Source organism: Cyprinus carpio, chromosome B4, assembly GCF_018340385.1.
Source record: "Cyprinus carpio isolate SPL01 chromosome B4, ASM1834038v1, whole genome shotgun sequence".
Lineage (NCBI taxonomy): Eukaryota > Metazoa > Chordata > Actinopteri > Cypriniformes > Cyprinidae > Cyprinus > Cyprinus carpio.
Window position 1 is genome coordinate 35,333,678 of NC_056600.1, and position 15,822 is coordinate 35,349,499.

At 39.9% G+C, this 15,822-nt stretch overlaps 1 pseudogene; it reads left to right on the forward strand.

Moving 5' to 3' along the window:
- The first annotated feature begins 2,048 nt into the window (after positions 1-2,048).
- Positions 2,049-5,005, forward strand: LOC109059383 (annotated as a pseudogene).
- Positions 5,006-15,822: the final 10,817 nt, after the last annotated feature.

Here is a 15,822-nt window from a genome sequence, read left to right on the forward strand (position 1 = left end):
ATTGCGTACCTCTCAGTGGAAGAGGAAAAGAGAGTAAAAGTGAAGGGTGGTGGAAGTTTTTTTTAATGATATTGATTAATTAATGGACAGAATTTTAATTTTTTTTTTTAACCCATGGATTGGGTAGTTAAGGTTGCAAAAAACCCCAATTAAAATTAAATAACTGGTTTGAAATATTGGTCTTATTAATCACTTCCTTATCAACATTAGGGGTTGCTTACGCAATTGTTTTAGTTTACAAAATTCACAAATAAACAAACAAACATTATGGTTGAAACACTGATGTAACATGGACTATTTTGTCGATCATCTTGGTACTTTTCTGTGCCTTGACTGTGGTAGTTCCCTTGCTGTATATGGGAGGATCGACACAAGGGTAGGAAAATTAATGACAGAATTAAAATTTTTAGGTGAAAAAAACATTTTGTTCCCTTTAAACAATTTTGCGCTTGAAAATGGCTACATTGATTGTTGCTATAGGACTAGGCAACCACAGAGAAACAGAGATTTTTCGTGTGGTAGAAGGAGGAGGATTTTTTTTTCACACAATAATTTTATTTGGAATGTCAGCGGAACACATTGTCCGAACATATCGTTTGCCAAGCAATGTTGTTTTTAATTTGCTTCAGGAAATAAAAGATGACTTGGAACCCTCAACTAGGAGTCACACAATACCTGCTCTATCAGAACATCTTGCAACCCTTTCATTTTTTGGCCTCCAGTACTTTTCAACGTAGCCTACTGTGGCTTATTTATATCTTTATTAAACATATAAATTTGCGACTATGCTAATTTTGCGCTGCGCTTGTATATTGCATTGGTGATTGATATTGTAAATTAGTTGTTGTGTTCGTGTTCTTTTTTTTGCATGTTGTGTCAGGTAAATCACCCGCAGGAATTTTCACGCTTATCTGCGCTGTTTTGGAAATTGCGCTCTCGCACGTAATTTGCCCTGTTTAGTAAAAACTGGCCTTAAGTGTGTGTTGCTGTGCTTGTCAGTCCATACTGTAAAATATTCCAATTTGGCATGAAAATACAGAACAGATTTTTCTCACCAGAAAGAAATATTCCAGAAGTTCCTAGGTTCTCTTTTCTTTGTCTTGCAATATGTGATTATATGTTGAGACCCACGCCCCTTTAGAGCTAAAAAGTCTATCCATCCCTGACATGGTGGGTATAATACACCTTAGTCCAGAGCAATCTAAAATTAACAAAGAATACAAACAAATTCAAACATAAGACAGCATTTCCTACTTAAGTGTTCAAAATATAATTAAAATCTTGCTTCTTATTATTTATCAATTGAAACAGAGTGAGCAGAGACATACATTTTTTATGAATTTGTGGGTTTCATATATTATTCTAAGTAACTAGTTTTAATACAGTACACCAAAAATCACACTATGAAAAATATTAAACACAAATCATTTCAAATAGCAAACAAATCAAAACAGTACTACATTATAACAAGATTATGACTTCACATAAACATTACAAAAAATAAATTAAAACTTTTATTAATTTTTAGAAACTGTGTAAATCCAGCATCCTCTTCAGACCCTATTATATAGTACATACAAACAGTATTAATTTAATTTAAGAACAGTTATTATGTGACTATACCTTGAAACCAATAATGGTGTTTTTTGATAACTGATGATAATAATGTTCCGCTCTCTTCCATGTTCAGTTTCTTCGTGGCTGAAAATAGCGGCGTGTTTAATAATCAGTGTAGCTCGCAGCGGCCTCTGTTGGTAAAAAATAATCACTACATGACCGCTCTGGTAATAACCAGCAACTTTCCAGAGATAAAACGTTTCATTTCTGTGTGTTTCCTAGTGTTTTAATTTTACACTGTAGTTTCCAGATGAAAGGACATGTAGTTTTGAATAAAAAGGTGACATACCTTCATAAATGGCTGCCCACTGCTCCGGGTGTGTGTTCACAGTATGTGTGTTCACTGCTGTGTGTGTGCACTTTGGATGGGTTAAATGCAGAGCACGAATTCTGAGTATGGGTCACCATACTTGGCTGTATGTCACGTCACTTTCACTTCACTTTCACTTTTTTTTGTGTGCATTAAGAAACAAACATACCCTCAGGTCTCTACCACATTCAAATGAACATGCTTCCAGAGGATTACAGCAACAAAGGCCAACACAGAGAAAGAAAGAAAGAAAAAACAAACAAACAGAAAAACACGTGATTAAGGATGATGTGATGCTAAATGAGGGATGAGAGCAGATATAATAATCACACAGTTTCAAGCTGCAGACAGAGAGATCAGACTCAGGACAGAAACACACGACCTCTGAAGTAAGAACAACTCACATGTTCAATCTTTAACTACAATTAGACTTTGATATGTTAATATTGTCTTTATCATTGTGTATGGTGCATTTATGTTCCTGTTAAGATGGATTTTTAATTATCGCTAAAATCATGTTTTACACCAAAATTAATTTATGAATATTTGAAATTTAATTTTAATTTTTTTTATTTATTTTTTTCAGAAATGGACCAAACTCTTTATTTCATTCTTCTTCTCATTGGTGAGTGTGTTTCTGGTTTTATTTCTGGTTTCTAGTTTCATTAGGTTTGATTCTGTTATGAAAATCATTAAATTCAAGCCTCTCTTTCACAGCTCTCTGCTCTGTATCTGAATGTGTTCAGCGTCAGTATCACTTTATAAATGAGAGAAAGAACTGGACTGAAGCTCAGAGATACTGCAGAGAGAATTACACAGATCTGGCCACCGCTGACGACATGAACGACATGAAGGAGCTGAACAAGAGCTTGACTGATAGAAGTCTTCAGTATGTCTGGATTGGGCTGCAGAAGACGGGTCGAGATGAATGGCAGTGGTCTTCAGGTGAACCTGCGCTCTATCTGAACTGGGGACCTGGACAACCACAAGCTAAAGGAGAAGACTGTGGTATGATGACAAATGGACAATGGCATGATTTTGACATGTACTTATAAGGATATTTCATCTGCAACAACAGTGAGTTCATTTCCACATGCACCATATACCAAATGTTAAGGGAATACTAAACAGTATAACTGTTTAATTTGATATTTTTTTGTCCCCGTAACTGATAATTTGTCACAATGAAAATTTGCTATTAAAGAGCCTAAAAATCTTGGAGATCTAAATTGATCTTATATTATTAATAATAAACATACAGCAGTGACTAGAGATGTTTCAGCTTGATGTTTTCAGCCTTCAGTAGCTCAACACAAACCTACAAGTGCTTTGTTTTTCATATGTAGATTAATTTGAGCCTGGTCCATGAAGGAATGATAGTCCATTATTACATAAACCCTCGTTTCAGAGAAGAGTAATGTAGTGATTCGACAGTGAAGCTATTTTAAGTCACAGCGCAGGGTTAACATCAAGTTTCTGTGCTTCTAAATGTTTCTCTGTGTGCCACTGATGGTTTGTATTTCTGTGTGTTTTCATTTAATGGTTTGAATGCACACGTTCTAGACAATCAAAATAAAGTTTTTAGACAGATCACGGTATAATTTTAAATATATGATTATTTATTACATCATAATTACCAGCTGTAGAGTATCTTTTACAAGTGAGTTTAAAATATACCAGCATTAGTTTTTCAGAGGACCGTCATTTTTAGACTGTATCACCGTATTGTTTCCATGGCGACACTTCATGCTTGTCATGTGACACACTGCAGACACAAAACTGTAAATAAGTGATGTATCGGTTTTATTTCATTTTTCTGGTTTTATTCAAAATATTTGTAACGATTGTTATTGCCGCTTCCATAGATATCGGTGTGTATTTAACAAACTATAAATATATATTTTGCTAATGCTTATGTGTATTTAAATGGCTGAAACTTAAAAACACCAAAAATAAGCATTATATGGTGAAAACACTGAATAGTTGTGATAATATGACAACCTCATACACAGGGTTAAAAAGGGTTAAATTATGTGTTTCTGATGTTTCCACTGCTGCTCCTGTTCACATCCAAACCATAAAGCAGCGTAAGAATAATGAACAAACAGCTTCATGAATCTTTTTCTCATTTGTTTTTCTTAAAGCGAACACAGGACTTGTTTTTGTCAATCAGACGATGAATTGGAGAGATGCTCAGAGTTACTGCAGACAGAATCACATTGATCTGTTCAGTGTGAGGAACCAGAATGAGAATCAACAGGTTGAGAAGATCATCAGTGATAATCATGTACCTGGATCATGGATCTGGATCGGTCTGTTCAGAGACTCATGGCAGTGGTCAGATCAGAGTAACTCCTCATTCAGATACTGGAAAACTGCTGAACCTAATAATCAGGGAGGTGGTGAAAACTGTGCAGTGATAAAACCAGATACTCAGGGACAATGGAATGACATCCGTTGCACCAACCAATATCCTTTTGTGTGTCATGAAGGTGAGTAGATCCTGACAAAACACACACAATCCATCACCTGCAGATCTCTTAAAGTTCACACTACATGTCTGACATGACAAATTCCTCCACAGTTTGTTCTGCATGTTGTTTTTGATCAGTCTCTCTCTAGTCTCTGCTTGTGGTTGTTTGGTTTCCAGATAAACTGATTCTGATCAAGGAGAATCTCACGTGGTCCGAAGCTCTGAGATACTGCAGACAGAATCATGTGGATCTGGTCTCGGTTCATTCAGAAGAGATTCAGCATCGTGTGATGAACGTGGTTAAACGAGCGTCTACTGCGGAGGTGTGGTTGGGTTTACACAACTACTACAGCATGAACATGTGGCTCTGGGTGAGTGGAGAGATTGTGTTCTATCAGAACTGGGCTCCAGGGAACGGAACGACATGGGAAAACTGCAGCCTTGAGAAGAGAAAAGGAGCAGTTCAGTCTGGAGGAGATCAGCGCTGGATCAGCCTTCCTGAATCTCACAAACTCAACTTCATCTGCAGCAGATATTAAGAGCTAATGTGTTTATACTTTAACAGTTTTCATAGGCCACTTCATTATTTTTCTGATTTACTTTTATGTTTGATTATTACTCTATAAATTTCTCACTAAATCTGCTTATTGGGTTTTAAAAGTGGTGAAAAATCTGTTTTATTTCTGTTATGATATATGTGTATGTCTGGTGTGGTTATGACTCTGTATGTTTTGCACTAATAATTTCTTTTGAACACAAGCATGAAAACACAACATCAGCTCAAATAAACTCACGTACAACCAGATTTGTCTCATATTTTCTGATTTCTCCTCAACATTGCATTGAGCTATAAGTTATATGTAACAAATATGTAAAATTTAAATTTTATTGTATAATAACCCCATGAATTATAATATGGATAATATGGATCACTAATAGTCTGATGAAATAAACTTAAGATGAACAAAACTTCCACCTTTAACTTAAAAACATATTTTCATTTACTGCTCTAAATTAGTCAAACTGGCCGCACAAATAATTTAAATTAATTTTAACTACATTAAACTGACTTAAATCACATCTTGTTTAACAAAACATGTTTCCACGATTATTGATCATACCTTTATATATTTGTGTGTGTATTTTTATGAGGACACAAATTTGTGACACAGGTAAGACATAGATATTATAATGTGAAAGTGATTTATGAAGACACTTCCTGTGTTCCCCACAATTCAAGGTTGCATTGCTCTCTAAAGGCGCGTCCAATAGGCTACTAGACATCTCTGTTAAAGTTTTTAAATTTATACGCATTTGCATAAATTTTGCTTTCAGTTCGTTCCATACCATACCCTTTACCAGTCATCCCCCATTTTCGGCATGGAGACAGAAATGACATACCCAAAATAAAAAGCTTTCTGCTCATGATTCTTTCTGACTAGATACATAATCAACATATGTTCACAAAGCTGACACTTTAAAGTTTACTGTTCAAGAATCAGAATTACTCAGACTGTTATTATAATAAAGATATATAAGCTCAAACATAAAAACAAAAATAAAAATATTAAAAACATTTTTTAAATGTATTAAAAAAAATTGTTGATGTAGGATATGACTTTAGAAACACAATACACCTAAAGCCACAAGTCTAGCAATGCTTCATTTGAAATTTCAAGATATAATCTGTAAAACTGTGAATTTTATGAAATATTTTATAAGGCCATGTCATGTGTGTTTTTAGAGTAGGCTAATAAAATTGATTTATGGCCCTTTGTCAAGATCCGATCACTCTACATCCGTTTATTCACCACATAGACTTTCACATGACACAGTACACCCTGGACTTCATTTCCCATAAACCCCTGCCTAGAAACTCATCATTGAACCTCACCTGTTTCCCATCAGTGACACTATAAAGGTTGCACTCATCCACACTCACACTGCGAAGTCTTGTTCTAGCCCAGTCTGTCAATTCCAAGCGTTTCTCCTTGTGTTTGTTCCTCCCGTGTCTGACTTTGCATTGTTTATACAGCCCCGACCTCTGCCTGGTATTGTTGCTGCTTCTGGATATCCCTTGACACACCTGATGCTGTTCCTGATTTCTGCCTGTCTGACCATTCTTTAATAAACTACTGCATATGGATCTGAACGTCTCTGACTAGTGATGGCAAAATGAGGCTTCTTGAACCACTGAGACCTCGCAGCCCATTGCTTCACCAAAAGGTTCATTACTCAAAGCTTCATTTGTTATTGCTCACTAGTGACACCTAGCTACTGTGCAAAGAAATAGCAGACCAGTAAATTAATACTGAATCAATGACCTGAGCAGACATTTGTCCATTGCCTGGGTATCAAATAAAATATGTTTCTCTCTCTGTCTGAATTTACTTGTGCAGAGACAACTGTCACACACAGTTCATTAATTATTCATAAATTGTTTGGATAGTGACAGTAGGAACAACAAAAGAGAGACTGTGTTGAGTGTAGTGCTTATAGTGGAGGGAGTATAATAATGCAAATTGCAACAGAAAAGTGTGGGGTGGGAAAGGTTAAGAATTGTTTCTGGTGTGTTTTGTGCATTGAACTGTTACTAGTTTTAGTGCAGTGTTGTGCTTATGGGGCTGTGGATTTAGAGGAACAAACTGCAACACTGCAGTTTGGGGTGGGTGAAGGAAGGATCACACATTATTTTTATTGAGGAACAGAATTTTTTCAAGTGTGTTGGGGCTTAGACAATTCCTCTTCTTGGACAGAACCTCTCCAGCCTTGGAAAAGATCCTTTCGCATGGAACAGAGGATGCGGGGGAACATAAAAATGTCAGTGCCAGCTGGTATAAATGAGGATACAGATGTTTATGTTGAGCCCAATATACTAGTGGATCCTCAGATCTTGTGAGATTCACTTCGGATAAATATCAGTCCACTTCTATAGTAGCATCTGCTGTTGCGCTTGAGCTCATTCTACTGTGATCCACCATGCTATCCAGGTCACCTAATAATAGAGGTACAAAGAAAAAAACTCCATTTACAATGGTTCACAGTAATAATCACTGATGTGAACATTCACACAACAAAGACATATACTACTTACTGTTTGAAGATTGACCTGCTTCTGAAGGGGCTGGCAGCTGAGCTGGGGGTGTGTTGGTGGAAGCAGAATGGAGACCAGAACTTCTGATCACAGTAGCGCATTCCGATTTAAATCTTGATATAGCTTCTTGCAGTTTCCCTTGACTCAAGAATCCCCGTTTTAATCTGGGATCCAATAACGTGGGTATGGTCATCACACTTATTGATTACAAATGAACTGCATGTTCCCTGACCCTCCGTCCAAGGCTGTCACCCAGCTGCCTTGTTAAGTTGGACTTAAGGCCTTCTAGCTTACTCATTAAAGCATGATTAAGCATTTTCATCAAAGGTATCACTTTGGAGGCAGACACCCTTTTCTCTCCTGAAAGCTCTACTGTAACCTGGCGGAAAGGGGTAAGAACATCTAAAGCATCCTGGACTGCCTCATACTCAAGGGCTATTGGAGGGGTGATGTCGGTCTTTAGAGAGGCCAGGGCTGCCCCCACTGGCTCTCTCAGCTGATACAGATGTTCCAGCATGTTGTAAGTGCTGTTCCAGCGAGTGTCTACTTCAATGATCATTTTCAGAACTGGTCTCCCCATCTGCTCCTGTACTTGGGCCAGTCTCTCTTTTGCTGTAGTGCTGGTTCGAAAATAGTTCACAAGTTTTCTACATTTGGATCGAATGTCATTGAAGCTACTGATGTCATCAAAAGATTTCATCACAACAAGGTTTAGAGCATGTACAATGCATATCGCATGCCTAACATTCAATGATCGTACACATGCTATCATGTTGGCTGCAGCATCAGTTACCAGGCACTTCACTTTATCCTTTATGCCCCACTCCTCCATGAGCTTGATATGTCCAGTAGCCAAGTTCTCAGCAGTATGGCTCTTAGGGAAATGCTCTACACCTAGTAAAATAGTGCAGAGCTTGTCATTGTCATCTATAAAATGGCAAGTTACTGCAAGGAAGGCATCCATGTTTAACGATGTCCACATGTCAGAGGTAAGGCTTATAGCCGCAACTTCCTGCAACTGCTCTCTGGCCTTCTTCTTCGCCTCCTTGTATTTATGCTCAACCATGACCTTCAAACCCTGTGGATAAAAATAAATGTAGCTAATCTTACTTTTGACTTCTGAAATAATGATGAATCACTTTATTAATCGCATACTTTTCGAGTTGGGATTACATAAGTGGGATCCAACACATGCAGGAGCTCCCTAAATCCATCATCATCCACAATGGAAAAGGGTTGGGAGTCCTTGATGACCATGTTCACCAAGGCCTCATTTACCATTTCTTTTTTGGAATCTATAATAAAATAAAATGCAGGTGTATTGTAGGAGCCTAAAATATTATTTAGATAATGTTTATCATTATTATTATTATTACTATTAATTACTTTGACTACATTGTGGATTGTTAGTAGTCTGTGCATGCTCGTGCAGTGCTCGATAATGCCTGAGCATGGAGGAAGTGTTATTGTTGTATGTCAGCTCCTTTAGGCACAGCAAGCATTTCACCTAGAAACACAAACGAATAGACATGAAATATAATACAGCCTTATAGTGAGTATTATTATTATATCAAGACAGTAAAACAATAATAATACACATACCTTATTGTGACCAACCATTTCAAAAAACTCCCACACAGGGGAGGATTTCCTCTTTCTTGCTGGCTCCATTACAAGGAAAAAGGAAGAGGTCACAAAAAGCAAACAAATCCAAAAGGGCAATCCAAATCAAAAAGCAGTCCAGTCCAAATCCAAAAAACCAAAACAATCCAAATAATCTTATCTAATTAATAATAACAATATACTATAACTAATCTAACCTGATATAATCTAATAATATACAGCCCTAACACATATATGACACAATAACGACGACACAACTATCTAACTCTAATTCTAACTCTGACTCTCTGACTCTACTACAACTGATTCAACTACTCCTGACAACACCCACAAGGTAGCGCGAATTTCGAACCCCCTTTATCTGGAAACGACACTCAGACTGAACCGATGACGTGTCCACACAAACCGAGGCCTTGTTTGTCATCAGTCACGTGATTTCCATGTTAAAGGGATAGTTCACCCAAAAATGAAAATTATGTCATTAATGACTCACCCTCATGTCGTTCCAAACCTGTAAGACCTCCGTTCATCTTCGGAACACAGTATAAGATATTTTAGATTTAGTCCGAGAGCTTTCTGTCCCTCCATTGAGAATGTATGTACGGTATACTGTCCACGTCCAGAGAGGTAATAAAAACATCTTCAAAGTAGTCCATATGACATCAGAGGGTCCGTTAGAATTTTTTGAAGCATCGAAAATACATTTTGGTTCAAAAATATCAAAAACTACGACTTTATTCAGCATTGACTTCTCTCCCGGGTCTGTTGTGAGCGCGTTCACAACACTGCAGTTTAGTGATATCCGGTTCGCGAACGGATCACGTGATTCTTGAACCAGTTCACCAAATCGAACTGAATCGTTTGAAACGGTTCGCGTCAACAATAAGCATTAATCCACAAATGACTTAAGCTGTTAACTTTTTTAACATGGATGACACTCCCTCTGAGTTCAAATAAACCAATATCCCGGAGTAATTCATTTACTCAAACAGTACACTGACTGAACTTGCTGTGAACAAATAACAGAAGATGAACACCGAGCCGAGCCAGATAACGAACAAAACATTGACTCGTTCTCGAGTCAAGAACCGTTTCTGTCGGACGCGTCCAGTTCGAGAACCGAGGAGCTGATGATACTGCGCATGCGTGATTCAGCGTGAAGCAGACTGACACACAGCGCATCTGAACCGAACTGGTTCTTTTGGTGATTGATTCTGAACTGATTCTGTGCTAATGTTATGAGCGCGGGTAAACCGAAGGCTTCAATCAAGGGCAATCATCGCCAATGAAGTCATTACGTTGAGCGCAAAAGAACTGGTGAACCGTTTTCGGCAACCGGTTTATTGAATCGAACTGTCCGAAAGAACCGGTTAGCGGAAAAGAACAGAACTTCCCATCACTACTGGTGATCCGAAAACCAATGCAACCGGTTCTTGACTCGAGAACGAGTCAATGTTTTGTTCGTTGTCTGGCTCGGCTCGGTGTTCATCTTCAGTTCTCTCTTCACAGCAGTTCAGTCAGTGTACTGTTTGAGTAAATTAATTACTCTGGGATATTGGTTTATTTGAACTCAGAGGGAGTGTCAGCCATGTTAAAAAAGTTAACAACTTAAGTCATTTGTGGATTGATGCTTATTGTTGACGCGAACCGTTTCAAACGATTCAGTTCGATTTGGTGAACTGGTTCAAGAAGATCCGGTTACATCGAGTGATTCGTTCGCGAACCGGATATCACTAAACTGCAGTGTTGTGAACGCGCTCACAACAAACCCGGGAGAGAAGTCAATGCTGAATAAAGTCGTAGTTTTTGATATTTTTGGACCAAAATGTATTTTCGATGCTTCAAAAAATTCTAACGGACCCTCTGATGTCACATGGACTACTTTGAAGATGTTTTTTATTACCTTTCTGGACGTGGACAGTATACCGTACATACATTCTCAATGGACGAACAGAAAGCTCTCGGACTAAATCTAAAATATCTTATACTGTGTTCCGAAGATGAACGGAGGTCTTACGGGTTTGGAACGACATGAGGGTGAGTCATTAATGACATAATTTTCATTTTTGGGTGAACTATCCCTTTAACAACACAAGCCTCGAATCGCGGCTTCATCTGGCACGCCCCTTTTTTCTCGACACAAGCTCCGATGCCTTGGTTCAAATGTCACATCACTATCTCTGACTTCCTGTTACAGAAGACTTCGCCATACCAGGATCCAGCAGCCTGGTATACTCTCGTTACCAAGATATCTGTTCCCACCTTTATGTCAGCGATTCATCTATCCAGCTCAACCATGGACCCTGTAGACCAGCTATTACATCTTCGTCAAGGAGGCCTATCTGTTGAGGAGTATGTTCACCGGTTCTGTGAGTTGTCAGATCAAGATATTGAGATATTGTTTAAGGACTTGTTCCGTTTTGGACTCAGAGAACCCATTAAATCACAGTTACCTGGAGGGGAATTTATCTGCAGTTTAAGAGACATGATGGACTATGCACTCTTGTTATGTGGTTCTCCTTTCACTGTGGGAAAGGCAGAGGGCTTTAAAACCCCAAAGTCTCTCCACAAAATGGCTGCCAGCCTGGAGACTGTTCACAAAATGGCCGCCGCTCCTGAGACTCATCCTGTCACGGCTACCACTCCAGAGCCCTGCACAAAGGGGGCCGCCAGCCTGGCGCCACTGCACAAGATGGCCGCCAGCCCGGCGCCTCTGCACAAGATGGTCGCCAGCCCGGCGCCTCTGCACAAGATGGCCTCCAGCCCGGCGTCACTTCACAAGATGGCCGCCAGCCCAGTGTCACTGCACAAGATGGCCGCCAACCCAGAGCCACAGTTGATCTACATGAACAAAGTCAAGTCACCATCGATCTTCCAGAATCGAGGTCCAGTCAAGTCACCGCTGACCGTCCAGAGTCGGGTCAAGTCACCACTGACCGTCCAGAGTCAGGTAAAGTCACCATTAACATCCATGAGTCAAGTAAAACCACAGTTAAACTTCATGAGTCAAGTCAAGCCACAGTTGTTCTTCGTGAACAAAGTCAGGTCCCCATCGATCTTTCAGAGTCAGCTCAGGTCAGCGCTGACCGTCCAGAGTCAGGTCAAGTCACCATTAACACCCATGAGTCAAGTAAAACCACAGTTAAACTACATGAGTCAAGTCAAGCCACAGTTGATCTTCGTGAACAAAGTCAAGTCACCGTCGATCTTCCAGAAGTGAGGTCCAGTGAAGTCATCGCTGACCATCCAGAGTCAGGTCAAGTCACCATTAACACCCATAAGTCAAGTAAAACCACAGTTAAACTTCATGAGTTAAGTCAAGTCACCGTTGATCTTCAAGAGCAAAGTCAAGTCACAGTTGATCTTTGTGAACAAGGTCAAGTCACAGTTGATCTTTATGAGCCTGGTCAAATCACTGCTGATCTTCCATAACTTCATCATGTCTCAACAGATCTTCATCATACCACAACAGATCATCCAGAGCCTCGTCACGTCTCAGCTGAACTTCCAGAGCCTCCTCACGTCTCAGCTGAACTTCCAGAGCCTCGTCACATCCTGTCTGTTGCACCCAGCAATGTTCTCTCAGCCTGTCGTGTTGCTGTCAAGGAGATTGTTACTGTTGTGGAACCTCCAGAGGTGGCGGCAACTGCTGCAGAACCTTCAGAGGTGTCAGTACTATCCATCCATGAACTCTTGTCGTGTCCTGTCACGGCTACGGAGGCCATCTATGAACACTCGTCCTACCCTGTCACGGCTATGGAGACCATCTATGAACACTCGTCCTACCCTGTCACGGCTATGGAGACCATCTGTGAACTCTCTGCCTGCCCTGTCACGGCTATGGAGGCAGTTTGGGAACTCCCTTACCATCTCATCACGGCCACGGAGGCCGCCATTAACCTGTTTATGTTCTCTGTTCCAGTCCTACCTGACCAGACTTGCTCTCCTGTGCCATCGACTTCACTGTGGTGGTCCTCTGCTCCACCCTGGTGGGCTTCTGTCTCGTCTGCTCGGTTGTGGTGGTCCTCTGCTCGCCCCTGGCGGGCTTCTGTCTCGTCTGCTCGGCTATGGTGGTCCTCTGCTCCGCCCTAGTGGGCTCCAGCTCCACCTGCTCCGCCCTAGTGGGCTCCAGCTCCACCTACTCTGCCCTGGTGGGCTCCAGCTCCACCTGTTCTGCCCTGGTGGGCTCCAGCTCTCCCCCTGGTGGGTTCCAGCTCCATCTGCTCAGCCCTGGTGGGGTCCAGCTCTGCCCAGTGGGCTCTTGTACCCCAGTTAAGCCCAGGAAGGGCTCCTGTCCCCCATGTTAAGCCCAGGAAGGGCTCCTGTCCCCCATGTTAGGCCCAGGAAGGGCTCCTGTTCCCCTTGTCAGGCCCAGGTAGGGTCCCTGTTCCCCAGTTAAGCCCAGGAAGGGCTCCAAATCCCCAGTTAAGCCCAGGAAGTGCTCGAGTTCCGCCTGCTCCACCCTGGCTTCCTGCTCTTCTGGCTTTGCCCCGGTCCCCGGCCACTCCACTTCCACACGGACCTGGCCCTTCGTCCCTCCCCCGTTCCTCCACCGCCCTCCTAGATTGTTTAGAGCATCTGGAAGCCGCTCCTTGGGGGGGGGTGGGGGCTATGTCATGATCCGGTCACTGAACATCCGTTTATTCACCACATAGACCTTCACACGACACAGTACACCCTGGACTTCATTTCCCATAAACCCCTGCCTAGGAACTCATCATTGAACCTCACCTGTTTCCCATCAGTGACACTATAAAGGTCGCACTCATCCACACTCACATTGTGAAGTCTTGTTCTAGCCCAGTCTGTCAATTCCGAGTGTTTCTCCTTGTGTCTGTTCCTCCCGTGTCTGACTTTGGATTTTTTATACTGCCTGTGATTCTCTGCCGCCTGCCCCGACCTCTGTCTGGAATTGTTGCTGTTTTTGGATATCCCTTGACACACCTGATGCTGTTCCTGATTTCTGCCTGTCTGACCATTCTTTAACCCTCTGGAGTCTAAGGGTATTTTTGGGGCCTGGAGAAGTTTTGTCATGCCCTGACATTTGTGCTTTTTTCAGTTTCTTATAAATATCTAAATGGCTAAAGTCTAATCTCATTGTAATCAGCACAAACTAGGCTATAATAATATTTGAGCAGCATGTATGTACATGATTGTGTTTTTTGAGAAAAAAAAAATGTTATGCGTGGTTAGTGAAAAACTAAAAATGTTAAATCACTTGAATAAGGCAATAAAACACATACAGAAAATTGGTTCCCAGGAATTTTGAGAACTGGAGCTTGTAGCCTAGAATTTTTATTTCTAAATGATGTGAAAATCATCTTGTTTACTCACTTACAGAAAACAATATATTGATTTAAATTTTCTAAGACACTTTTTGTTGGTAAAAGTCATATGCGAGTAGGCGTCAACTATCATGAATTCACACCTGAGAAGACAAAGGCCTGCATAATGAGCTGCATAATGAGCCATTCAGTCAGCTGTGTCACTGAGAGGGATGAGTTACAAGAAAGAATGTGAGGACAAAATAACTGTATATAATTTTATGTTGTAGTTTATTTAGAATATATTTAATTATCCCACAACATAATTTAATATTCACTTGTGAGTGAAGTTAAACAGTTTATTAGGATCAATCAAAGCTGACTTTCAAACTGAATTTTTTGCATCATTACTCCAGTCACACAATCCTTCAGAAATCCTTTTAACAATCTTATTTTCTACAAAAAAACATTTATTGTTATTATTATCATTATTATCATTATTATTATTATTATTATTATTATTAATGTTGAAAAGAGCTGAGAATATTTTTTTTAGTTTTTTTAGTTTTTTTAGGGGGGATAAATTGAAAGAACAGCAATGATTGTTACATTTGTTACAGTTACATTTATATTATTTACATCAAGCTTTTGAATGGTATAGTAGTGTATATTATTGAAACTTCATAATATTTCACTTGATTATACATTTAGTCAGGAATTATAGTTTGGAAAAAGTATTTGGAAAAAGTCTAACTAGTAAAATGTTTACACTTTATGTGAAAACTAGTACAAGTATATAAATAAATAAAAAGAGACTTAGCCTACTCATGTTTATGATCTCTGCTGAATAAAGTGCTTCCCTCTTTTTTCTGAGGAAATCCAAATCTCAAATCCTCAACCACATCACATCGTTTTGGGGTGAATTATGTCTTATTCCTATCATCGCGAAGCAAACAGTAAAATAAATAAAAACTTGAAGAACAGTCTCGCTGCGTTGTCTTCTGTTGTGTGGGCGTATTCAAAAGCCACGCGCTTCAGTGAAACATTTGAATCTCAAAAGCGCGCTCGGCGCGGGGGCGTGGTCGCATTAGAAGATAACGAAGGGAGACGTGAAAAACGGACATCGCGTTGTTTTCATATGGATTACTTTATCACAGAATATTTGTTTTTTCAGCAGCACTTGTTTAGTTTAAAAAGTAGACATGTCAGGCTTTCTATAGATATCTCTCTCATGTCTCTTCGTTGAGTATTCACTGAGTTAATCTCAGCAAATATTGCTTGTTTGTTATCTTTATTTAACACAGACAAAGGCTGCAGACAGCACTCCTTGTTTGTTATCTTTATTTTATAAGTGCACAAAGTTTTGTTGTTATTATGTCTGTATACAAAAAAAAGTAGACCCTTTACAGATTCGATTGATGTATTGCACTTATCTGTACGA